The sequence below is a fragment of the Pleurodeles waltl genome, chromosome 2_2 (assembly GCF_031143425.1).
Source record: "Pleurodeles waltl isolate 20211129_DDA chromosome 2_2, aPleWal1.hap1.20221129, whole genome shotgun sequence".
NCBI classification, from domain to species: domain Eukaryota; kingdom Metazoa; phylum Chordata; class Amphibia; order Caudata; family Salamandridae; genus Pleurodeles; species Pleurodeles waltl.
This window is the reverse complement of record NC_090439.1, coordinates 465,693,374-465,720,396: the sequence shown is the minus strand read 5'-3', so window position 1 is coordinate 465,720,396 and position 27,023 is coordinate 465,693,374. Positions and strand designations below refer to the sequence as shown.

The 27,023-nt window shown below is 46.1% G+C and overlaps 1 protein-coding gene and 1 long non-coding RNA gene across 2 annotated transcripts in view; one reads left to right on the top strand and one right to left on the bottom strand.

The window, feature by feature from the left end:
* The window catches only part of LOC138282409 (uncharacterized), a 74,164-nt gene extending 67,679 nt beyond the window's left edge, over window positions 1-6,485 (top strand). Inside the window, exons 2-4 of the long non-coding RNA XR_011200946.1 lie at window positions 3,116-3,385; window positions 4,894-5,004; window positions 6,072-6,485. This is a non-coding gene — a long non-coding RNA (uncharacterized lncRNA). The remainder of the gene's footprint in view (window positions 1-3,115; window positions 3,386-4,893; window positions 5,005-6,071) is intronic.
* The window catches only part of LOC138276386 (adhesion G protein-coupled receptor E1-like), a 718,998-nt gene that overhangs the window by 498,632 nt on the left and 193,343 nt on the right, over window positions 1-27,023 (bottom strand). The gene's annotated exons all lie outside the window — the stretch shown is intronic.

Sequence of the window (27,023 nt, the reverse complement as noted above, 5' to 3'; positions counted from 1 at the left end):
CGGTCATCAAGAGGCTTGCTTCTGGAGGGAGGGTAGGTATACCAGGCCCTAGATTCCTACTGCCATTCCACCTAATGCGCTTATGCTTTACACCATTCTGTTGGGTTACTCGCTCTGAATTCGCCTCATTATGGCTAGGATCACAATCACTCAAGGTGCCCACCTGAAGGTCTGTACACCCGAGTTGACTTTGGGTATAGGGACATTTGCATAAGGCTCTATATCATTGCTATTTGACACTGAAACCAACTCTGAACATGGCAGAGAGGACACCGGATGTGATAGTTGAGCCAGTTCAGTAAGTAACAAAGAAGGTGCTCGATAGGGTACAGACTTTGACACAGGTTCATGTTTCAATAATTTGTCAAGGTTCCAGAATGCCTCCTTGACAGCAGAAAGCCAATCTAAAATAGGTATCGGTCTTTTTTCAAGTTCATCAGAAAACCTTTCTATAAGTGGGGGAAGTGAACCTTCAGGACAGGCCATATTGTTCCCCTTTGCAGTTTGACGGGGAATATCTGTTATTATACTCGGGCGTTTGGTATTTGTGATTTTTTCCACACTTTTCCTCTTTCACCTCATATCCATACAGACAGGCTGCTGGACTGTTAACTCAGTCTCTTTTCCCATAAATACTTCGGGAACAGAAGGAGGGGTGGCCCCTGCAGCAAATTATCCTGGATGATAGGTGAGGGCAAGATAGGAACTTTGCTGCATAAATTCATAATTTTAGGGGAGTCAGAGCCTGAGGGTGTCTGAGTAGGAACTAAAATTGAAAGGCGCCTCTCAGATGAATCAGTCTCCTTGTCCAATGCAACGACTGCCTTTTGTAAAAACCCATCCAACTTGTTGTTGGCCATTAGTTTGTCAGCTGGTGCTACAGGTTTGCGCGTCCCCATTTCAACCAAACAAACTTCTGATTTCCAGGCTAGTAAGATCTTCAACCTTATTCAGCCACAACTCAAAAGGCAAGAAAGATTTATCAAAGCTTCAGCGGTGTTTAAAGTCACTTACTGCAGCAACCTAGCTGAATGCGGGTGAAAGGGGGATGGCCTAGCCCAGCCTCTTCCGGGTGATGGTGGGAGAAAAGGGCCTGATCTTCGTCTGGGCATGCACCCTGTGCGTCCTGCACCTTGGTTCAGGTGCATTATTTTTATAGTATCTGCGCACTCAGGATGCAATCCAGACCTCCACTGTTGGAGATGCTGGGGGTTGGAGACTTTCTCTGCCACCACAAACAAGCAGTAAACAAACAGTGTCCTGCACCACGGGTCAGAAGTGTTATTTTTATAGCGCCTCCGGGTGCTCAGGATGTAATCAGGGCCTCCACTGTGGGAGATGCTGGGGGTTGGAGTCCCTGTCTGCCCCCACAGACAAGCAGTAAACAAACAGTGCCCTGCGCCACTGGTCAGGTGTGTTATTTTTATAGTACCTCTGAGCGTGCAGGATTCGATCCACAGGAAATGTTGGGGATTGGAGTCCCTCTCCGCCCCTATGAACAAGCAATAAACAAAGTGTCCTGCGCCACCGGTCAGGCACATTATTTTTATTGCGCCTCTGAGTGATCAGGATGCCATCAGGGCCTCCACCGTGGGATTGGAATCCCTTTCCTCCCACATGAACAAGCAGTAGACAGTGTCCTGTGCCGCGGGTCAGGCATTTTATTTTTATAGCACTCAGTATGCAAGCAGGGCCTAGAGTCCCTCTCTACCCCCACAAACAAGAAGTAGACATTGTCCCGGGCCACGGGTCAGGCGCATTATTTTTATAGTGCCTCCAGATGCTCAGGATACAATCAGGGCCTCCACCGTGGGAGATGATGGGGATTGGAGTCCCTCTCCCCGCCCCTATGAACAAGCAATAAACAAAGTGTCCTGCGCCGCCGGTCAGGCACATTATCTTTATAGCGCCTCTGAGTGCTCAGGATGCCATCAGGGCCTCCACCGTGGGAAATGCTGGGGATTTGAACCCCTTTCCTCCCCCATGAACAAGCAGTAGACAGTGTCCTGTGCCGCGGGTCAGGCATGTTATTTTTACAGCACTCAGTATGCAAGCAGGGCCTCTACTGCGGGAGATGCTGGGGGTTAGAGTCCCTCTCTACCCCCACCAACAAGAAGTAGACATTGTCCCGGGCCACAGGTCAGGCGCATTATTTTTTTAGTGCCTCCAGATGCTCAGGATACAATCAGGGCCTCCACCGTGGGAGATGATGGGGGTTAGGGTCCCTCTCTGCCCCAATGAACAATCAGTAAAGAAACAGTGTCCTGCTGAGGTACATCCCAAAATTATTCCATATGTGCATTTTGCATCATTGACAATGTGTGTCTTTGATTCATGACAGGTCCCTTACTACCACAGCTCTGTTGTCACCTTCACAAAAGTCATATTTGTCCTGTACAGGCTTATTGCCCTCATGACAGTCCCACAATGCAGACAGTGTGTTGATTTATGGGAGGCCAGGATATGTGAGTCAGTACCTTGGTCACATACTAGAAATTGTACCATGCATATCTCCCTATGTTGGATTTCATCTCTGTAGGATAGACACATATGTACAAAGGAGTGTTCTGTGGTACAGGTACATACCACAGAACCCACCCCCTGACTGGTACGAGTCTGCATTTGGTAGGCCACATGTCTACACATGCACAAGGACTACACTTTCTGTACCCACCATGCCAGCCATTTCAGTGTCATTAAAGTGTAATGGTTAAGTCTGTACTATGGAAGTTGCTTGTAGGGACTCGATACAGTGAGTCAAACTTGCAGAGTGTGAATGTGTTGGTCCATTCATCCCTAAGGAGTGTACCCTTCAGAAGCCACATTGGTGTGTAATGTTTCTTTATGGATCACACCAGAGTACATGTTGCTGGAGCCTGGGCTATCTGACGTGAGTAGGCTTGCATAGTCATTGTAGGTCCTGAGCAGGGAGTTTGTTAGTTTGCAAATGAATACAAATGTCGGTATTCATGTCCCTGTGCTGATTGGCTTGTGTGCTTTATACTTTTGGTGTGTTGACAAATTTAAAATTTCTAGCTTGATGTTTCTGACATGTGTATGACTCAACAGTTTGTGCCAAAAGTTGTGATTGTAATTTGTCTCTGCATCCATGCAGGTATACTCCCATCAGAAGAAGGAGCTATGGAGAGCCATCACCCAGAAGGTGCAGACGCTGGGGATCCACAGTTGGCTGAGTGCCCATTGTCGCAAGAGGTGGGAGGACATGAGACATTGGGCCCGGAAGATCACGGAGGCCAAGCTTGGGCTGTCCTCCCAAATTGGAAAGGGCGCACATCAGACCATAACCCCCTAATGTCACGCATCCTGGCAGTGGTGTACCCAGACCTTGATGGGCATTTGAGGGGAGCACAGCAGCCACACGGGGGTGAGTACAGGGCATCTTCCTGCCTGTCACATTGCCAGGTTAATGTGCTAGGTTCTGACATCTCCCCCGATGATTAAGTATGAGTTATGTGTGATACAGGAGATGAATGACTATATGTGTAGATATGTTGTGTTTGTCATACCGATGTGCCTTGCCTATTGTCCCAGGGACCTAGGACACCACTGTGTACCATCCACAAACAATTTTCTCTTCAGAGACAACACACGGCTGAATACATTGATCAATCAAATAATGGTTGTTGTTGTTGTGGGTGTAAAGTTTATGCAACAGACCACTACTTCTCAGTGTTACAAGCCAAAGATAAGGAAGTGATGGATCACTGTTCTCAGCCATGTGTCTGGTCAAATGAGTATATTGGCATCTGCCACTCAGAGGCTACTTGTCTTCAGCATGTCATTGGTGCTGGTGCCTCACTACTGTCTGTAATGTGAAGATGGCCATCATACATGTGGCAAGGCATACATTGTTCTTTGGGTGCAACTACAGATCAATACTTTCCCTTGGTAAGTGGAGAGTGTCCATTGACATGATTTGCGTGCCAGCACTGTTGTCAATATTACTTGTGCCCATACGTTAGCATATGCTCCTTTCTTTTTTGACAAAATGTGTACACTGCTGTTTCATGTATGGTCTACCTGTGTTAATGGGATGATTTATATATTCCTTCACATATATGTGCAATCCAACCTCTGTGTGGAACAGAACATTTGCAATGGGTGCACATTTCATGTTGTGCCACAGACAGGAGTGTGTCACCATTTATTGTTGGCTGACACATACCCTCAACCATCATTGCATGTCATTTGTACAACTGCAGTAGCAGTGAGGGATAGGATGTGTATGACTGGACGTTTTAGCCACAATGTGCATTTCCAGGCCATTGATGTGGCATCATGTGGCAAAGTGCACTGCACATGTGTAATGGCGAAGGTTTGTAACCTGGCATGCATCATGGAGTGACGGTCAGTTATGTGGAAATCACACGTGGTTGGGTACAACCATGTATCCACAGACATCTCTGTTTACAGGACCAAAATGAAAACAGTGTTGTAGCTTCCCATTTGGGCAACATGTTGTGGGCCTTCTACTAGTATTTCCAAATCTCTGGGCCTCACCACCATACAAAGGACTAATGGCGTCTACTTATGCAATCAGTGTATGTCATTATAAGGGGTGCCATACAGTAGAGGTGATTTTCCTAGGGCTTGCTGATTCATTGTATTGTGGAGTTTAAGGACATATCACCCTGTATATTTGCACAAGATGTCTACAGTGTACATGTAATTGTCTGAGATCCTGATTTTCCTCTGGGTAACTGTTGACAGTTCAGATGGCATGCATGCATATGGTATGGTACATGAAGGGGCCACTTTGGTGGAGTTTGTTGCTGGGGCCTACTTGCTGTGATGGTAATAGTTGCAAATCTCAGCTATTGTTCAAGTGTAATCAGGAACATGTGGTAAACCTTTTTCTCTTTGTATTTTCAGCATCAGCCCAGGCAAGCGAAGGAGACAGGGCATAGCCAAGTGGGGCGGCATCTGGCAACGGTACCTCCAGTCAAGACACCACTGATACAGAGGGACTCAGTGGCCCAAAGGGTGAGGGGTGTGCCAGGGAGGAGATCAAATCTACAACCTCATCATCGGATTCTATCTCTAGTGGCTACTCCCCAGTGGTGGTGGACCCAGCGGGATGTACTCCTGTGTCATATTTGTCCACTACCCTCTCTCTTGCTTCCCACCCAGTTGGCAGTGCATGCTAACCCAAGAGGGTGGGCATCTCCTGTGCCACAGGTACCTCCGCCCTATCCCCTGTTACCCCTGCTGCCCCAAGTGAGGTGACTATTGACCACCTGAGGAGTATCTCTGTGGGTCAGACTCCCATTATGAATGCCATCTTCGGGTTGGCCAGCCAGCTTCGACAGACCAATACTTTCTTGGAAGGCATTCATAGTGCCATATCTGGCCTACGGAGATGTTTTCAGACTGTGGCCTCCTCACTGATGGCACACACATCCATCACCCCCATATCACCCAGCACCTCCACCTCCCAGCCTCCCAAGACACACTAAAACCCACACTCACACATGCAACAGACACCACCCTAACAAAAGTAGACTTCACACACGCACACCCAAAACATCACACCATCTACACACAAACCAGACAACCACACCATCAACCTCCAAATCCCCAACCCATGTTCAAAAGGAGAGTTTCCTTTTTTTAACTTGTCATTTCCTCTGTTCCCTCCACCCCCATCCCAAACCGAAGAGGCCCTGAGCCACATCCCAATCGTACATCCTAGTCCACCCTGTTACATCTGTTCCTACTAAAAGCACCCATACCCCTCCCCACCGAAGAAGAAGCCCACCCCTCATAAAAAAGAGTCTACCCCTCCCAAACACAAACCCACCCATCCCAAATCCGCCCCCTCAAGGATGATCCCTGAGGTGCCTGCCTGCCCAATTTATGCCCCTTCCTGTGAAGGTTCACTGGCAGTAATAGTAGTCAAATGTGGGTACAGTTCTGTGCAATGACTATCTTCTGCCCTTTGCTATGGTGCATTTTGTTCCAAATAGTTGTTTATTCGAGTACACATTTCTCTTGCAATTCCTTTTCTACATTTTTGCTGTTCCAGAGTAATTTGTGTTGTCTGCCTACAGTTGTGTGTTTCAGCCTGATTGCTGATCCATTTGCTGTTGTTATGAAAATCTGAGTTTGTGGGCAGTGCTGGTGTCACCCAGGACAAAGGTAAATGTTGACTGCATGGATATGTGTTTATTAATGCAATTGTGGTGTCATTGCATTGTGTTCTGTTTGGTATGGGAAGTATTTCATCTTGAGTGGTCCAATGTCAGCATGTATTGTGTTAGACATTGCCCCCTAATATAGATTGCATATTTGTCTCGTGAGTCAGCACAGGTTTTTTTAGGGCAAGCATGGAGAGTGTTTAATTGTGCTACCTTTGTTTGCATTTGACTGGGCATGTGTCCATTTTGCTGTGTGCATCGTGCAGCTACTTCATGTAGATGTATGTCCCTTGCAGTTGCTATTTGTAAGGGCTTTCTTGACTTGCACTTCCACCTTCTGCAGATAAGCATGTCATTTGGCTCTAGTATTGTTTGTTCCAGAGATACATGTAGGGCCAGTTCCTGTGCATACCTTGTTTTAGGGGTGTGTGCAAAGTGTAATCCTTCCCTGAGTGCTCCTGATGCCCCCATCCCTATGGTACAGGTATTGTTTGCATAGTGAGCTTCGGATATTTGTCTTTCTGACTATTGTGCATCCCATTTTCCTTCCATTGTGGCAATGTGGGTGATGTGTGGGTCCATACCAGGGAGGTTTAATGGGAGTGGTGTTTGTGTTCCATGACACATCCATACCAATGTGTATTGAAATTGACAATGGTCCATGCCATGTGAGGAATGTAAGGGTGGAAGTTGTATTTGTAGATGTCATGTTGCTATGTTGTGTGACACAATGTTGTATACACTTTGTTGTCCCTGCGCCTAAGATGTGCATACGTGTGGTCTTGTGTAGTGCTGTGGTGCAGTGTGAGTGACCTGTCCATAGGGGGCGTTTTGTGGCTGTGAATGTGTCTTTCTTTGTGAATGACTCCGACTGTGTACATAATGACAAGTGTTCTTGTTGTCTGTAGCATGACCCCCATATCACATGGATGATGGTGCAACAAGCTTCTGGTGAGATTTATGACATGGGTAGGTGTATCCCGGCCATGAAAATTCTGGTGGAAAGGCAGTGCTGGGGGCCCCCTGCCCAGCACCCTCGGAATGTGCACTCTGTGCTAAAGGTAGACAGTGCACATTCCAAGGGTGCTGGGTTCCCTCTCTGTGTGACGGCATTGGCCTCAGCTCGTTGAGGAGCTGAGGCCAATGCCGCCACGCTGTTTCCACTGGGCTGACTGATGGAAACCTCCTAATACAGAGGCTTCTGTTGGTCAACCCAGTGGAAACATTGAGCAGGGAGAGATGGCCAGCTCATCGTGGTCTCCTCCCCATGGGGCTGTTGGGCTGACAGTCAGACCGCCAAACTCATAATTAGGCCCTTAGGGGGTTATTACAACTTTGGAGGAGGTGTTAATCCTCTTGCCTGGTTCTCCACATCAATAGTAAAAAGCGAGATACAGCAAATACTAAACTTGGGGTGGTATCGTACCTTAAAATTTGACGTGCATTTTTATATTCCCTAACACCAAGCAGTCGACAAACCGGAATAATACAATACCTTCTACATTGGACGTAGGCAGAACAAAAGAACAACACATGTTCAACCGTGACTTTTTCAACTCCACAAGAAGGACAAATACACCTTTCATTATTATTAGTACAAGCCCAGTTATTAGTAAAATGGGCAATCAGCAAGGATCCATGCCTTAATTGCACATACAGCTTCCGGGCTCACAGGGGCTCAATAGCATCAACAAATTGTTCAAAGCTGAATGTATCCTTGAACTGAAGGAAGCTTTTGGCCAAGATACCCAGAGAAGCGCTACACAGCCTCTCAGCTTAATTTGCCTCAAAATATCTTTTCTTAAGCAACTCTTTACTAAATGACTGGACACTTTCTGGGTCTTCCCATAGTTCTCCACACCCTATCTTGTTTAGGGCCTCTTTAACATAACTAAGCCAGGGTTTACTCCTTGATACAAAATGGCCTAACACTTCTTGTGATCCTGATAGATAGGGAGATAACTCAGGGTTAGCCCATAACTGTCTCCAGTACAACAAAGACCAAAGCCCCACCACCTCAGAAAGAGGCCTCAGAATCACCTCTAGTCTAAGGGGTGTCAAAGGAGAGCTAACAGGGAGACCTAAGAGTTGACAAAGAAAACTATTCTCAGCCACCTGCGAACATGACTCCTTTTTATAGCCCCAGAGTTCAGCCCCATAGAGAGCAAACCCCAAAGCTTGCATTTTGTAAATCTGTATTGCTGGAAACAAAGGACAAAAAGATGAACCTCTCAGTGCTCCAAGGAGCGTCCCACTGTATTGCACAAGCTTAAGCTTCCATTTATCTATGTGATGGCTTCAGTCCATCTCTTCAGTTAGGGTCCTCCCCAAATAATTGAAAATCTTAACCCTTTCCAGGGGTACCCTGGAACGAATAGGATTAGGGTGTGTAGAATGACCAGGATTCATAATCATAAATTTAGTTTTAGCAGTGTTTATCTCAAGGCGTCTCTGAGCACAAAACCTCAAAATGCCATAATAATTTCTGCAAACCTATTGGGGACTTAGAAACCAAAAGTGTACCATCAGCAAACATCAAGGCCGAAGCCTTGAAGTTTCCTATCCTAGGAGCATCTCTCTCACACTTGTCTAAATAGGAGACCAAATCGTTAACAAACAGAGTAAAAAGAGTGGGATCAACAACACATCCTTGCCTAAACCTCTGGTTTACAGGGAAGCGATCTGTCAATTCCCCAGACACTCCACACCGTACCTGTGCAAAGTCGCCAGTATGTAGCCCAATAAGAATAGCCAGAAGGTTGGCTGGGACACCCTTGCAGCCAAAAATGTAGTGCAGTGGACCATATCAAATTCTGACCATAGGTCAACAAAAGCAATATACAGGCTACCACAGCCCATAACCACAGTTTTCCAAAAGATTAATTGATATCAGAAAACCTGTCTAGGGTACTAACATCTTCCCACTTTCTTACATATTTGTGGTGATTTTTGGTAGTTTTTTTAATGACAATTTACATTTTTTTTCAAGTCATAGTTTAGTCTTTTAGGACGTTTGAGTGTGCTTTATTAACTACTTGTTATTTTGTATGTGTAAGTTAATGTATATACATCTTCTTTAAATGGTTTGGTGAGAAAATCTGGCAGTTTCCTCGTCTTGCAGCTTTTGTCATTTTATAAGTATTTAGTTTTTTAAAATGGTGTGCATTTGATATTGTTTATTTAGTTGTGTGTCTGATTTTATCGGTTAAAGTTGTGTATACTTTTATTTTACTGGTTGGTTTAGTTTTAGTTTTATTTTTTTTTATCAGCTGTGGCCTTCTATGGTAAACACTAATTTAGGTTTTATTTTTAATACATGATATATAGGCCCATATTTATACTTTTTTTTTCAGTTTTGCGTCAAAAAGTTTAGTGCTGACTAGCGCCATTTTTTAACGCCACCCAGGCGTCATATTTTTACTATGACCCTGGGTGGTGCTAAAAATAGGTTAGAGTCCTGACGCTAACCATTGCGTCTTGTCGTAAGGCAAAATTACGTTAACGGAGGAAAAATGACTCTAATCCGTTTTACGACATGTAAACACGTTGCAAAATGGAAATGCACTATGTTTCCTACAATAGTGTCAAAAAGAGATGCTAATGGAGAAAACAGTGCAAAGAAGAGGCAAGATGGACACAGAAAGCCAGGAGAGACCCCAGACAACCAGGAACCAGCCAGTACGACATTGACAAGACCCAGGGGAGAAAGAAGAAAAAGAGAAAGTATTGCTTCAGCGCTGAGGAGCATTAAATACAGGTGAGAGAGGTTATGGAGCACCAACGTCAACTTTGTCACCTCAAAATTGCCAATTGGAAGGAAAGAGGCTATTTGGCCGGAGACAGTGGACAAGATAAACAGTGTGGCAGAGGTCAGGAGAACTGTCATTGAGTGCAAGAAACACTGGCATGACTGCAAGTGGAGGAAAAAGGAAAAAAATTGCAAGGAACAGGAAGGCAGCACTGCAGACTGGAGGTGGGAGTCCAGCACCACAAGAGAAACTTGGTGAGATGGAGGAGATGGTTGCAGCAGTCATCCCGGAAGAGCTGGTCACTGGTATCGCAGGACAGGGCAGCACAGACTTCCAGGAAACAACACATATGCAGGGTAAGTTGCATGGGGGAAAAATATGCAAAATGTCAAGTGCAAGAAGGGGGAGGCACATAGGTTACACAGAATGCATGTCAGCCCTGCAAATCAGGCAGAGGAAAGGGCAAAGAGGTAGGGCATGGGACCCCCTGCACTGTCCATGCCAGGTGCGTGGGCTGTGCAGGGGCAACCAGGGGCACACCACAACACAACACCAACAACCTCTGCATGGAGGTTCACCGCCAAACAGACCAGGAGGGTAGCGCTGAATGTAAAGCTGGTCTGGTGTCACAGGACAGCTGGTATTGCCAGTATGTAATCTGCAGGAAACCGCCCACTGCCAGGCCATTGGCCAAAGGGGCATTCCTTATTGACAACAGTTGCCACTACCAACGGTGCTGTTGGCGCTGGCCATTTAGGAAATGAAAGACAGGTGCCCATAGGACAAACAGACTCGAAATGAGGGTTCAGTATGACTACCTGATCAATCCCCATCAAATTAGCATCAGACCCCGATCCAAATGCAAACTCCTGTCAACTAGTCATGTCCATAGACTCATTATCCATCAGGCACTGTCACATACATAATGATGTACACAGCAGTAATCTCATACCCATGCAGGCCATCCCTGGGTTTACCCTGTGACTGTGTCACATTAGCTGCAATGCCACCAGGCAGCATCTCAGGTATCATAGTGCAAGGGGGACTGCATTGAGGGGAGGACATATGTGTGCAGGAAGGGGAACACACCTGCACAGACAGAAGAAGAACTGGAACTCTGCCAGGTCCATCAGCGCAATGCAATGTAGCACACATACACAAACATCATCATGAGGAAGTTTGTGTCCTGGAAATGCCATGCATGGGGTGGTGCTAGGTCTAAGTACCGCATGGGTGTATGTGAAACATGAAAGACTGGGGCAGGGGCATATTGCCATGTGTGGTGCTGTGGAGGGTTGATAAGGACAAGAAGGTGCCAAGCCACAAATAGGACATAACTCGCACCTAGGAGATGTGACGCAGACAATTGCACAAACTGCCTGTTCCTACATGTGACATGCAGGTGGGTCATAGGGCTGAGAGACTGCAAAAATTAAGTACAGGAACAATGTATGGGAACCTAGATGACAATGAGCCACCAATAGGAAGTCAGTGATGTCACATATCAACTGCTACAACACAGACACACTCATTTTACAATATCTCATTGCAGAGGACGATAGCTCTCCTGCGGATCTGCCTGTCCTGGACTACCCTGATGACCTGGATGGCCAGCTGACAACCATCTGCCAGGAGACCCTCCAAGATGTCCTGTGAACCTTCCAGACACCACCTCCAGCCGCAAGAAGGAGCATTCATGTAGCAGCCATCCCAGAGGCCCCACCCACCACCCAAATAGTACGACCTGCCAGCTCCAACACAGCTGAGGACTCGGAGGACACAGGGACCATCTTTGAGAGGACAGTAGTCGGAGTCAAGCAGGAGCTGGCCAAGGAGGTGTGGGTGGGAATGCAAAGTATAGCAGCCAGCCTTCAAAGTATGCGCACGTGCATCATAACAGCCACTGAACAGACAGCAGCCGAACAAGGCACACAATCCCCACTGCATGGAGTCCAGCAGTGCCTGAGGGACCTAACCACTGTCATGAGGGAGTTGACACAACACCTGCCCTCCCAATCTCGCTGCAGCTGCATGACAACAAGCTGGACTCCATGCACCGGGAACTGGCCTCCCTTAGGACAGACATGGCTGCCTATCACAGTGATATTGCTGCCATACTAAAAAAACAGCAGCTCCTCCTTGCTGCAGTGATGCCATATGTAGTTCCAAGATGGCAGCTGTCGGGAATTTGGTGTCCACTTCTCCAACCACTGAAGTGTGTGTGGTCCCCTCTACCCCACCACCACCACCATCAAGGGCAGAGGAGACAACACACACATCATAGGATGAAGCTGTGGAACAGAACATCTTTACCAGATGGAGTACCCGATAGCACCACCCCATGCCACATGGGGGGGTGATTTCCCTTTGTCCTGTGCTTGACATCATGCCAGTGTTGCTAAAGTTGGTGACATGTACTCTTCACTGACACACTGTTGACCTTTCCACTATGGACTGCAATTGTCTCTTACTACTCAATTGGCTATTCATGTTCCCCTGCACTGAACAACACTTTACCCAAGCATGTCCAATGACATGCCCCTCAACCCTGGACTTGTGTTGTGTCACAATCGAATGGATTTCACTAATGGGGTCACAGACCTGGACAATGTAAATATTGCACTACAACACTTGTAAATAAACACCAACTACACAACCAGCAGGTCTCTGTGTAATGTGACACATCTACTATGCTGTAGAATTGTGATGTGTGTAACATGTCTATAGTCACAGAGTGTCAGTACAAGAGTGCAGAAATATGGGGGCATATATCTCCGCACAAGGTACCTACATGAACCTCAATGCTAGACTCATCCCCTACGAGCAAGCCACTGTGTATGTGAAATATGTTGAACACATGTATGCCTCAACCACTACATACGGCAGGAATGGCTGTGAAACAGTGCTCGGGCAATAACGTCAGCTGGGAGTACCAGTGCAACACATTGGTGTGAAACAGATATACTTAACCTCATCTGAAATTGGCACTGGTCAGTTTAGCAGTGTTGACATGAAATGCAGGCTGTTGTCAGACGTCCCACAGTGCCCAACATTCCGACACAGGACCCAGACAATGACAGCTTAAAAACCACACCTACCTGTCCAATACATGGGTAAAATGGTCACTTTGAGTGGTGGGTACACTGGATGGCAGATGCATAGACAAGTAGATGTGTTGTAGCTGCCAATGTTACAGCTCAGTTGTAAGTGGGAATGAACATGTCAAGAGAGGGATCTGGAGGCAGGACGGAATCCCTACGCCAACACACAATTCTCACTGTACACTCATGGGAAGACCCTGAGATCCTAGCATATGACACATGCAGTAAGGGAGTACCCAAACCTTTATTATATAGGTATGAAACTGAAATAAATACTTTGAAAAATGCCTATCCTAACCTAATCCATCCTACCTATACATTACCCACAACTGGCCCTAACTCCCCTGTGCTAAACTTACTTACCACATTTAACAACACACTCTAAACATTGGCCCGCCATCCCCCCTTATATCACGAGACACATGCACAACATATACTAACCTAAACATATTCTACCTAATCCTAAACAAATATATATTTTTTGTATAGGTTTTATATTTTTTATATTTTTTGTTTTTTGTTTCTTTTTAACACATAAATGCCCCAAATTTACCCCCAAGCATACACGCACCCACCCACAAACTAACATGTTATAATTTGAAAACCCACCCCCAAACCTAATTATCACATCTAAACAACTAACCTAATCTAACCTATCACTAATCCCCTACAACTCGCTATAAAATATGAAAACAAATGAGGAGGGAGGGGACTGAACTGGGGGTGAACGGGAGGCATCAGTTCATAGGTTTGCCCTCTTGAGTGTCCTCTTGATGACCTTCAGTCTCTTGGAGTTCCGGTAGGCTGTCCAGCTTCTTGAGAACCAGTTTCATATCCCTCTGTAGGTGCTTAATGGCCGACATGTCCATGGCAGCAGGCGTGGAGGGCTGTGATGCCAATGTAGAGGGTTCTGCAGGTGTTGCAAAAGTGACGGTGGTGGCTGTGGCCCCCTGTACTGCTGTGGTGCTTGGTCCACTCTGTGTGGGCAGGGTTGGTTCCCCTGGCTGAATGTCTGCCATTCGGCAGTGGCTCGCTCCTTCTGATAGCGGCGTGCCATCCTGCAGTACCCAGACTCCACTGCCAATATGTGGTGATAGCGCACTGCCCTCTTCTGGAATGCCCTGAGTTCCTCACTGTCCATGCTGGCAGCTGTTAAATTGAGACAGGCAACCATCAGTGTCAGCATTGTGTGATGTATGTACAGATAATACACTAATACTCTACCTCGATTTGCACATGCACTCCAAATCACATTCCGGATAATACAATGTCCCTGACAAATGTAACGGCAATGCTGCCTACCGATCATTTAATTGACACAAAAGCGATGCACAACAAGATTTGGAACCAAAACAACTTATCTGTGCATTGATTTAGTGCAATGTGTCACAATGAAAAGGCAGCAACAACTTCACTTGGGCCAGAGCCACTAGTCTTCATCATCTAAGTCAACTTTAAACCACACATTACTAGTAACTAGTAGATGTTATCAGGAGTATGGTATGCAGTTGGTAATCATAAGGGGTCAGTGCTGATTGGGACACATGTAAGCCTGATTGAGATGACTGTCATCTACACTGTGACTATAACATCCACCTACAAATATGTTGTTCCCCTACCCCTGTGCCTCAGGGAGGGATGGCCATGCAATCCATCATCCCAGCTGTCGAGGTCAGCCACTAAGGCACGTCCAATTATACATGGAGTTAGGGAGAGGACCACATGTGAGGAGGGCTGCCAACTAGGAAGCAGATATCCATATGTCATTCAGACCTACATTCATGTGTCCAAGTGTGAACACCCATCAACACCTGATCTGCCAACACTATTCCCTAAACACCCATGTCCATGCCAGCACATGTCTGGCCTTTACCTGCATGCACGCCTATTATATACCACATAAGTGTCACGTAAATGGAGTACAACTTATGGGGCACCATGCTGGGGAACAGTTGCCCACCCAGTCCTACATTTACATTACAATTCAGGGATGCACCAATTTGTGTGGAAAACTGGTGCATCACTGTGTTGTGAGAATGACGGGATGACCCAGTGCCAAAATACTGACAGTGGTTCACTTCCAAGTCACACATGTTCATTCATGTAGCTAGTCATCATCTTGTTCACACGATGCTGCCCATTGCGTAGCATGAGACTCCCAAGATATGACTCTCTGCTCGTGAATGGGGAACCGTTGCATGGGACACAATGTCACCATACAGCCTAATTTGATATCTTATCATGTGCCAGCTCATCATATCTAGCATTGAGTGTAACGCACAAGACTCACTCACACAACAGCCACAATCACTTCACAGGACAGACATTTTCACACATACTGGATACATCTGGATCCTGAAATATTGCCACTTCTCCAATGGTGTAGGGGGCAGGTCCACCTGTAAGACATCAATGGAAAAAACATGCTCAGTGTCACATCACTGTCACTACGAGTGGACAACATATCACAGTGTGTAACATTTTAGAGGAGTGAGCTAGTGATCCTGCTTGAAGACAGTTCAACAGGCTCACCACAAAAAACTCACATTGACACTGACACTCTGGTGATTGAGAGCCACACATCTGCACACATGCACTGGGACTAAGACTCTTGTAGTGCTATACCCTACAACAAGCATAAGTGGGCAATCCATAAAAGATGGTACTCCATTTGGGTGACAAATCCATGGCACTACCCTGGTGCACTGCAAACAATGACTCGGGTATTGTGGCTTGTTCTTCAAGGCACACAGAGTAACTGTTTGATGGACATGGGCTCAATTTTTAGTCTGCAATTATCATGCGTTCAGTTATCCATGACCGATGTGGCACAGTTGTATGTTGGTAACAAATGCCCCATTGCCAGTGTCCCCTAAGGCGGGTATGTCCCCTTTCACAACATAATGGCAGGGATCATGTGTGGGTAATGATGACAATGTACCGCTATACATGGATTGCCCACTTTGCTGTCAGGATCCAGTGAAATATGGTATGCTGCTGGTGTCTTGCCTTATCATCATTGACACAATGCTGGGGCACAGGTGTTGCCATGGCCCCTGAAATGTGTGACTAAGTGATAGTCGTACATGACTCAAAAAACCTCTGACCTGCATTGTTAAATGTATAGACGTATGAACTCCATCTCAGTACTGGGACAGTTTCACTTTGTTCTGGTGGCATTCAACCTGTCCACAAGCATTGCATGCAGCACGCTAACACATCTGCTACTGTCACACAGGAGCGTTCTACAGTAAACGTATGTCAATGGGATACTCACCAACCGGGCCACCGATCACCAGACTCAGATGGTCTACCAGATCCTGCTCTCTGGCCACCAGATCAGCCCAGCGATGCTTCAGCTGGTGCTCGTTACCTGCTGCTACAGTACACCCTCTTCAGGTGGTGGAGCACCTTGCCCAACCACAGCCGCCTCGCCTCCATCTGATACCCCTGTATCACTCTCCCCCCCCATCTCAAGCTTCATTGGCAAGAAGTGGCCCACCAGCCACACAAAACCTCCAAGATCCTCCTCCCCCATTCATGTCAGCCTCACCCTTCCTGACATGTCCCTCACGCACAATGCAACAAAGTAAATTGCTAAAGAAAATTTGACAAAAAAGGAAACTCACAGCCCAAACTTATTAACCCCAACTAACCCAACTAATCTAATACGTGGGCAGACACCCCACAATACAAGTACAATGAGAAATACAGAAAACTACACAAAATCGCAGACACTAGTACAAGTAACAATCAACCAGACACAACAAGAGAGACACCACAAGATACAAAAATTGCCAAAAACACACCACCAACACCAAGACACAACCACACAAGTGAAAGATGAACAGACTGTAAAGTGAGAGTGAAAGCACACCCACTGTACCATGCCTGTAAACAGGTTTTCCTATTACATCACGTCCTGTTCCCTTGCGTCACGTTTTCTGCCATGCGTCTATTTTTTGATGCATAAGATATTTACATGACTATTTCCAATACATTACCTACGTGTCTCTTCAAAATACGATCGATTTCACAGAATATCCCCATGAGTGGAGTGCGAGGGTGGAATTCACGCTAAGGGCCCATTGTTAGAATACTTTGGGTTTGCCCATGTTTTTGACAAATTTGCATCAAGATTTGTTCCATTGATCAATGATGCACCCTGTATCAACATGCACATGGGATAGGATGGGCTGCAGTGTGTAATATTTTGTATTGCCACATGTGGTAGACCATGCAACTTTGTGATTTGGGTGTGTATGGTCTGTTTCACCAATGTGTGTGTTTCTGAATGAACGGCATGCAAAACTTTGGACGTCATGCATATGTATGCATGTGTGACAACTGTGTACCTACATTTTAAGGCAGTCAGTGATCTACAACAGTCATGGTATGTGTTTGTGAATTGTGTTGAGTCATGTGATGTGTGTAGTTGTTTGATTTACAGGGCATTACATTTAAGAGGACATACACAACTCAGGCATTGTTGATGATGGTTGACGAGTGCTATATAGGACATGTTACCCCTCAACTGTTTCCAAATGTAGGTCATGAGTTCATGGGGACTTGTGTGTGGACTACACATTTGTCTGATATGTGTACATATTTGGTACGTACTTTGTTTGATACACTGTGCCTAAATTCCACCCATTAAATTTTTTGAACACATGAATCAGTTTGAACTCATCACAATTAGCAATGTTTATTGTGTTGTTGTGGTGGACCTGCTGCCCTAGCTGCATGTGATCTCATTATTTCTGATGTGCATTCCACAGAAGTGTCCAGTCCAAGTGTGTGGGCATGTGTACCCTGTGTCAGGATTGGGCTCCATGACAGTGGCAGGCCTGATTTCCAGGGATGTACGGTGCAGGCCAAGTGTTTTTACCATTGCTTGTCATACCTTGGCCAATCATACTATCCATTGTCACCAATGATGTCCCCCCTTATCACACAAGCTCCTTGCAGCCATTGCAAGTCTCACACTTAGTAATGTCAGTGGTCTGTTCATACATTCCTGTCCTTCTGATATTTTGTTTACATCATTGTTGGAGATGTTATAGTTGTGTGTCATGAGCTACAGTTGTACAAGTTGACAAAGTGGATGTAACTAATATGTTGTGGTCCATAGATTATGTCCTTCAGATGAGACATTCAAGTGATGAGTCTAGTTGTGATGTGGACGATGGTAGCAGTACAATCATACGCATCACATGTGATGTTGCTACAGAAGTTTTCAGATTGCTTTCTGTGACATGTTCCCTGAGGTAATACTCACATTCCGAAGGTACATATGATTGAGAATGAAGACACCAGAGCAGGATTGTGTGACTAAGTAAGGTGTTTATTAACAAACATTTACAAGGTGTGTAGAGTGACTATAAAGTGAAAAAGTTGTGTACGATTTGTTGTCTGCAGCGCATTCCAGCAGCTGTGTTCTGGTGTTCTATCTCATTTTCCCTGCCACTATCCTCCTCCTCCTCCTCTGCCAGTTCTTGGTCCGGCTCATATAATGGGATGTTCATCCTCACACAAATGTTGTGCAGGATAGTACAGGTCAGTATAATTTTACAAGCAATGTGTGGGGCATATAGGAGGCTGCCTCCTGTGATGTCCAGGTACCTGAATCTGGACTTCAGGATGCCAAAAGTCCTCTCCACAATGGTGCATGTCCTCCGATGTGCCTCATTATATGCACGCTCTGCTGCTGTGCTTGGGTTGGGGAATGGAGTCATGATCCATAGATGGATCCCATAACCCTGATCAGCTGCAAAAGATAATAGAAGTGAGTATTTTGTTAATGCTTGCAACAGGATTGTCATATTGCATGGAACTTGATATATTGTGTTGTTTGTGACTCATATGTGTTTGTGGTATGGTGTGAGTTCCTGGCCTTCTGTAAGGTCTTCTCAGCACTGGTTTGTTGGACATGACAACTTGTGTTTGGCTCAAGGACCTGGGAAATATGATTTGGTTTTCTAACTGTTGGATGTACCATGCGTTGTGTAGTGTCCCATATGTATCAGTGTGCTTTCACTAGAGGGGACATGATATATCCACACACACACACAGTGGGTTCAGATGTGGTGGTAACATGGTTGCACTACATGGCCTGCACATCCCATCCATTTAGACATGTGTCATTGCAGATGAAATGCGACACTGAGGCCCATCTCCAAAACTGGCAGTACTGTCCTGTAAAGGTTTGACAACAATGCACGATTGTCCCATGTGTAACTTGTTTCTAGGCAACCCTTTGTTGTTCCCTGTGCCAGTTGCTCATGTGTAGCCGTGCACCTTCACTACCAACCTTGCACCAGGGAACCTGGCTAACTGCATTGTGGAGATGGATGTTTCTGTGCAGGAAGGACCACCTCCCTATACATATGATGGTTTGATGGACAATTGGCTCTTTGAGTGTGTGTGCGGCAGTGTGCAGTATGCATTGGTGGCACATTCATATGTGTTGATAGCACAGTCCACTTCCTTATTGCAACCTGCAAACGGCACCCGTGTAGTGGTGTTTGATTTTAGCACTGCTTCAGTATGTCCATGACACCTATATCTGAGTCACCCTCATCATGCTATATGTCTCATGGTGTAAGACCTGCTGCAACACACATTGCACACCCCTTCCATGCTTCATACTGCTTGGCAGGGTGGCCGATTGACTATGTGGCCTCAAGTCATTGGAAATAGTTAATCTTCCAAGTTGTACTTACAGTGCAGGCCATGACATTGTCACTGTGGGCTTTAACATTGGTCCCTTGGTGCTTCTGAGGGGCAGCTAATGTTTGTGGCAGCCGTCAGGTGTCCAAGGGTGTGTATCCCATTGTGTCAGGGTGTACAACATGACTACCAGTGTCACACCTCAGTGTCACCCTGCCCATGTGGTTATGTAGTGGTGTATGTGTTGTGTGTCCTACAGGGTTGTTGTACTGTGTGTACATTGCTAGGTTTGGAGACTTACCGACACGTAGGCCATTGCCATATTTTCCATCCTGGAAGTGCTCATTGGTCCTGCTGTGCCGGAATATGAAGAAGTCATGGACACTCCCAGGATACTTGGCCAAGATGTTAGAGAACAGTCCCTGGTGGTCAACTATGGCCTGCACATTGATAGAATGCATGTGCTTTCTGTTGCTGAATAGGTGCTCTGTTGCTGCAGGTGGGACGATCTGCACATGGGTGCAGTCAATTGCACCGAGCACATGTGGGAAGCCATGGATTTGATAAAATCAGTTTTATCTCCTGCTGCTTCTGCTGGGTGTTGGGGAAGCTGATGTGATGGGGTGTCAGGAAGATTATGGCATTTAACACCTTGGGCAGGAAAGCCGAGAATGAGGGCTGTGATACCCTAGCGACCAGGGCACCTGTTGTCTGGAAGGAGGCCCTTGCCAACATATGCAGGACAGCTAGCAGCTTGGTCACAGGTGGTATGTTGTGTGGTGTCTGAAGGCTAGCTGTTAGTTGTGGCTCTATATGCTGCAGCAGCTGCAGTATGGCTTGGCAGTTGAATCAATAGCTCCGAATGATGTCCTGATCCCTAAGGCCAAGGAGGGGTGTCCTGTTTCTGAAAAGTCTCTCCTGCCTTCTAAGTTGCCTTTGTGGGCTGCGTTGGGGTGGTGGTGGTTGCTGCCGTTGGTCCTGTGCTCGGTGTTGCCTTGCAAGGTGCACCAGTAGCACCTCCATGTTGTCCTGTTGGTATGTGATGTTGCTTGTGTGTGTTTTCTTTAGGTAGTGGTGAGTTTGCCTCATTTTACGCCTGCCCTGATAGGAACACCTACCTTGAATCTCATTGACACAAGGTGGTTTCACGCATCCAAGACAGGTCTAGCGTCAAAGTGTAAATATGGAGTTGAGTTTGCGCTGAATTAGCATTAAAAAATGATGCTAATTCAGCGCAAACAGAGTATAAATATGGGCCATAGTTTGATAATTTTGATTCCAAAAATATTTATATGTATTTGTTATTAGTTAGGTTTTCGTTTAAATGTTTTTAGTTAATGTAGTTTTTGGGGGTTTTACGGTTATGATTTTAGGTACATAATTTATTAGGGTGAGTGGTAAGGATTTTGTTGATGTAATATATTCGTATTTAATTTAAACATGTGTATAACATATTTTAAGTTTATTTCTAATTTTTTGTTTAATGTAAAATAGTGATTTTTTTATATTTATTAACCCCTTCGCTGCCAGGCCTTTTCCCCCTCCTGTGCCGAGCCTTTTTTTGGCTATTTGGGGCAGTTCGCGCTTAGGCCCTCATAACTTTTTGTTCACATAAGCTACCCACGTCAAATTTGTGTCCTTTTTTCCAACATCCTAGGGATTCTAGAGGTACCCAGACTTTGTGGGTTCTTATGAAGGAGACCAAGAAATTAGCCAAAATATGGCGAAATGTTTGCTTTTTTCAAAAAAATTGGGAAAAAGGGCTGCAGAAGGCAGCTCGTGGTTTTTTCCCTGAAAATGGCATAAACAAAGGGTTTGCGGTGGCAAGATCACCATCTTACCAGCTTTCATGAACAGGCAGACTTGAATTGTAAAACCCAATTTTTCAATACAATTTTGACATTTTACTGGGACATACCCCAATTTTACTATTTTTTGCGCTTTCAGCCTCCTTCTAGTTAGTGACCAAAATAGGTGAGAAACCAGTGCTGGATCCCAGAAAGCTAAACATTTCTGAAAAGTAGACAAAATTCTTAATTCATCAAGGGGTCATTTGTGTACATCCTACAAGTGTTTCCTACAGAAAATAACAGCTGAAATAAAAATATTGAAATTGAGGTGTAAAAAACTGCAATTTTTCTCCACGTTTTACTCTGTAACTTTTTCCTGCGATGTCAGATTTTTGAAAGCAATATACAGTTACGTCAGATGGAGTCTTCTGGTTGCGGGGATATATAGGGCTTGTAGGTTCATCAAGAACTCTAGGTACCCAGAGCCAATAAATGAGCTGCAACTTGCAATGGGTTTTTATTCTATACCGGGTATACAGCAATTCATTTGCTGAAATATAAAAAGTGAAAAATAGGTATCAAGAAAACCTTTGTATTTCCAAAATGGCCACAAGATAAGGTGTTGAGAAGCAGTGGTTATTTGCACATCTCTGAATTCCGGGGTGCCCATACTAGCATGTGAATTACAGGGCATTTCTCAAATAGACGTTTTTTACACACTGCCTTACATTTGGAAGGAAAAAATGTAGAGAAAGACAAGGGGCAATAACACTTGTTTTGCTATTCTGTGTTCCCCCAAGTCTCAAGATAAAAATGGTACCTCACTTGTGTGGGTAGGCCTAGCGCCCCCCAAAGGAAATGGCCCAAAACACAACATGGACACATCATATTTTTTCACAGAAAACAGAGGTGTTTTTTGCAAAGTGCCTACCTGTGGATTTTGGCCTCTAGCTCAGCCGGCACCTAAGGAAACCTAGCAAACCAGCGCATTTTTCAAAACTAGACACCTAGGGGAGTCCAGGATGGGGTGACTTGTGGGGCTCTGACCAGGTTCTGATACTCCGAATCCTTTGCAAACCTCAAAATTTGACTTTTTCCTCTCATTTCGGTGACAGAAAGTTCTGGAATCTGAGAGGAGCCACAAATTTCCTTCCACCCAGCGTTCCCCCAAGTCAACCAAAATAAATGGGACATCACTGGTGTGGGTAGGCCTAGCGCCCACGAAAGGAAATGGCCCAAAACACAACGTGGACACATCACATTTTTTCACAGAAAACAGAGGTGTTTTTTTGCAAAGTGCCTACCTGTGGATTTTGGCCTCTAGCTCAGCCGGCCCCAGGGTGGGCAGAAATGGCCTAAAATAAATTTGCCCCCCCAACCCCCCTGGGAAGCGACCCTTGCCTACGGGGTCGCTCCCTCTGCATGACATTGGCGCAAAAAAAAGATCCCCGGTGCCTAGTTGTTTCTGCCCCTCCTTGGGGGCAGATTGAACTAAAATCTTCCGATTTGCCCCCAAGGGGGGCAGAAATGGTCTAAATACAATTTCCCCCCCAGGGGACCGACCCTTGCCTAATGGGTCGCTCCCCATCTCTAAAAAAACAAACAAACAAAAAAAAAAACACAAAAAAAAAATTAGCCCTGGCGCCTAGAGGTTTCTGCCCCCCTGGGGGCAGATCGGCCTAATAACAATAGGCCGATCTGCCCCTAGGGGGGGCGGAAATGATCTAAAATAAATTTGACCCCCCAACCCCCCCGGGGAGCGACCCTTGCGTATGGGGTCGCTCCCCGTGCGTGACATTGGCACAAAAAAAAAATCCCCGGTGCCTAGTTGCTTCTGCCCCCCCCTTGGGGGCAGATTGACCGAAAATCCACTGATCTGCCCCCAAGGGGGGCAGAAATGGTCTAAACACAATTTGCCCCATAGGGGAGCGACCCTTGCCTAATGGGTCGCTCCCCGTCTCTAAACAAACAAACAAACAAAAAAAAACCAGAAAAATAAATTTGCCCTGGCGCCTAGATGTTTCTGCCTCCCTTGGGGGCAGATTGACCTAAAATCCACCGATCTGCCCCCGGGGGGGCAGAAATGGCCTAAAATAAATTTGCCCCCCACTCTTCCAGGGAGCGACCCTTGCCTACAGGGTCGCTCCCCTTGCGTGACGTTGGCGCAAAACAAATTATTCCTGGTGCCTAGTGGTTTCTGCCCCCCTTGGGGGACGATTGACCCAAAATCCGCCGATCTGCCCCCAAGGGGGGCAGAAATGGTCTAAATACCATTTGCCCCCTCCAGGGGGGGGCGACCCTTGCCTAAGGGGTCGCTCCCCATCTGTAAAACAACAACAAACAAAAAAATCCCAGGTGCCTTGTGGTTTCTGCCCCCCCTTGGGGGCAGATCGGCCTAATTAAAATAGGCTGATCTGCCCTCCAGGGGGCAGAAATGGGCTAAAATAAATTTGCCCCCCAAGGGAATGACCCTTGCCTAAGGGGTTGCTCCCCTTGCGTGAAATTCACGGGAAAAAAAAACTCCCTGGTGTCTAGTGGTTTCTGTCACGCTCGGGGCAGATTGACCTCATAAAAATAAGCCAATCTGCCTCCGGGGGGGGGGGGGGGGGTTGGACAGAAAAGGCCCCCCCTGGGAGTGACCCTTGGCCAAGGGGTCGCTCCCTTATGCCAATTTCCTGAAAACATTCAAATCCCTGGTGTCTAGTGGGCGTTTTAGCAGCCGGATTGCTTGCAATCCGGCTGCTAAAACGCTGAGAGAGACTTCAAAGGGAAGGAAATTCCTTTCCTTCCCTTTGAAGCCTCTCTGGCCTCCTCCACGTGATCGGGAGAGAAATGCAAAGCTTCCCCTTCCATCCCAGCCTTGGGGGGGTGGGGGGGGATTAACCCCACAGAGGGAGCGCTAGCACTCCCTCTGGGCTCTGTGCCCAGGACGTAATGGTTACGTCCTGGGCACACGAGCACTGTGCCTCAGGACATAACCATTACGTCCTGGGCACAGAAGGGGTTAATCTGATTTTAGTTGCTTTGGCAATAATATTGTAGTTGATATTGTGTGAATCATAGAAAGGATAGAAAGTTGATAATTTTGTTGTCAAAATTTAATTTCAAATTATTGTATGTATTAATATTATGGCAGTGATCCCTATGCCAGAGCACTCCTTCTCAATAGCTGGCTCAATAACTTCCATTCCGTGAGTGGTAACCTCCTACCAATAAAGGCTACCCAGTGCTTGTTATCCTGTTGAGCTAACAATGTTCCAACTTCATTGTCAATGAAAGGCTAACTATAGTCCGGTGCAGTGCATAGTACTTTTTTCAGTTTCTCAAATGCTTTCTGACACTCCTCAGTCCATATCACTTTCCTGGGCTGCCTCTTGGAGGCCAAAGCAGTCAATGGGGCAACTATAGTTCTATAATTTGCCACAAAGTTTCTGTAGAACCCGTTGAGTCATAAAATGGCCTTCACTTCAGTCTAAGTAGTAGGTACTTCCCACTCCATCACAGGTGGAACAGGCAAATCTTCCAATTGTCTATCTCATGCTGCAGAAGACTACCCCATGTGACACTTGGTCACCATGATAGACAATTTTGCCTCCTGTATCCAAGCAAACATAACCTATTCTAGATGTCTCAGGTGGTCTGTCCATGTATTTCTGAATACCGCAGTGTCATCCAGGTAGGCCACACAGAAAACTTCCAGCCTTGCGAGAACATGGTTCACCAGGCGCTGTAAAGTGGCAAGAGCATTCCTCAACCCAAAGGGCATCACCTTTAACTGATATAGCCCCTCTGGCACAGAGAATGCACCTTCTACTTGTCATTTGGCACCAGAGCAATCTGTCAATGCTCACTGGTCAGATCCAAGGTGCTCAAATAGTTTGCAGCACCTAACCGATCCACAGGCTTATCCACTGTTGGGTTCGGATTGGCATCTCCTTTGGTTACCTCATTGATGGCTCAATAGGCCACACACAGAACCACAACAACCACAAGTCAGTAGACCCTTGCTTTGAAATACAAGCAAGTCCAACATTTGTTCAAGCTCTACCTTAATGCATTCCTGGAGCTGATCATACATTCTGTACATCTAGCCCTTCAGGAGCTGACTGTCTCCTGTGTCAATGTCATGCACACTGGCAGGGGTCAACCCTGGATTCAGCAATAAGAGGTTTGCAAACTGTCCCAACACCTGTCTACATTCCCTCTGCTGTTGAGGCATCTATTCAGGGGCTAGCTGAACCCCTTTCACAGCCCCACCCCTCACTGTACAGAAACTCCTGAAGATGTTCACTGTCTGCATCTACTTCCTCTGCCATAGCCGTGACATTCACTGTGTAATCTCTCCAGAAGATAGGCTTCAGCATGTTCAACTGGAACATCCCCTTCGGTTCCCTTATGGCACCTGTGTCCACCAAATAGTTAACCACAGAAATCTTCTGAACTACCTTGTTTGGCCCACATCATTTGTCCTCCAAAGCTCTGGGACAAATAGGTTTTAGCACCAACACCGCCTGACTTCCCTGATACCCAGTCAGTGTATCTTTCTGGCCATACCACTCTTTCATCAGTGCTTGGCCAGCTGGAAGATTTTCCTTTGCCTGACTCATGCATTGTGCCATCAACTTCATGAGATCAGTCAAATAGTCCACCACATCCTTCAGTGGAGACTCTGAGATTCCTTACCACTCTTCTCTGACACAGATAAGTGGACCCTGCACTGGGAGCCCATACAAAAGCTCAAAGGGCAGAACCCAAACCCCTTCTGCAGAATCTCTTAGTAATCCTACTCCCTCCTGAGCTTATCAGGCAGCGTTCTCATCATGTTTTTCAGTGTCTTGTTAAAGAACACCATTAAACCTTTGGTTTGCGGGTAGTAAGCAGTAGAGTAGTAGTATGTCACACCAGCTTGCTCCTACGTCCCTTTCACATAATAGGAGATGGAGTTGGTTCCCTGGTCAGAAATTACTATTCTTTGAAATCTGACCCTAGAAAAGATCCCCAAAATAGCCCTTGCTCCCACTGACACAGCCAGGCTCCTCAGAGGACTAGCTTATAGAGACCTGGTGGCATGATCCACCACAACTAAGATATACTTGTTGCCTGACTGTGAGTGGGGTTAAATGGACCAGTTATGCATAGACCCACCAGCTCAAATGAAACACCTAGAGCAGGGAGAGGCACTAGTGATGCATCAGTACTCCCTCCTGTCTTACCATTCATCTGGCAAGCAGGATAGGTTGCACAGAACGTGTATGTGTCTTTGAACATCATAGCCAGTAGAATAGAGTATTCAACCTATTCTAGGTCTTTCTAATCCCTAAATATCCTGTTAAAGGCAATCAATGAGGCAGTGACATTCCTGTGAACTAATGGAACCACTAGCCTCCTACTATTCTTGGTTCGGGATTCACAGGATCACTATAAAGTAGGTCATCCTTCCAGCCAACATAGAGTTTCCCAACTACTCTTCTCCTGACCTCTTCCGCAACTTTCTTCTGAAGACCCACAAGCACAGGGCAGTCCTCCTGTGCCTTGCGGAAATCTTCCCGGGTAGAC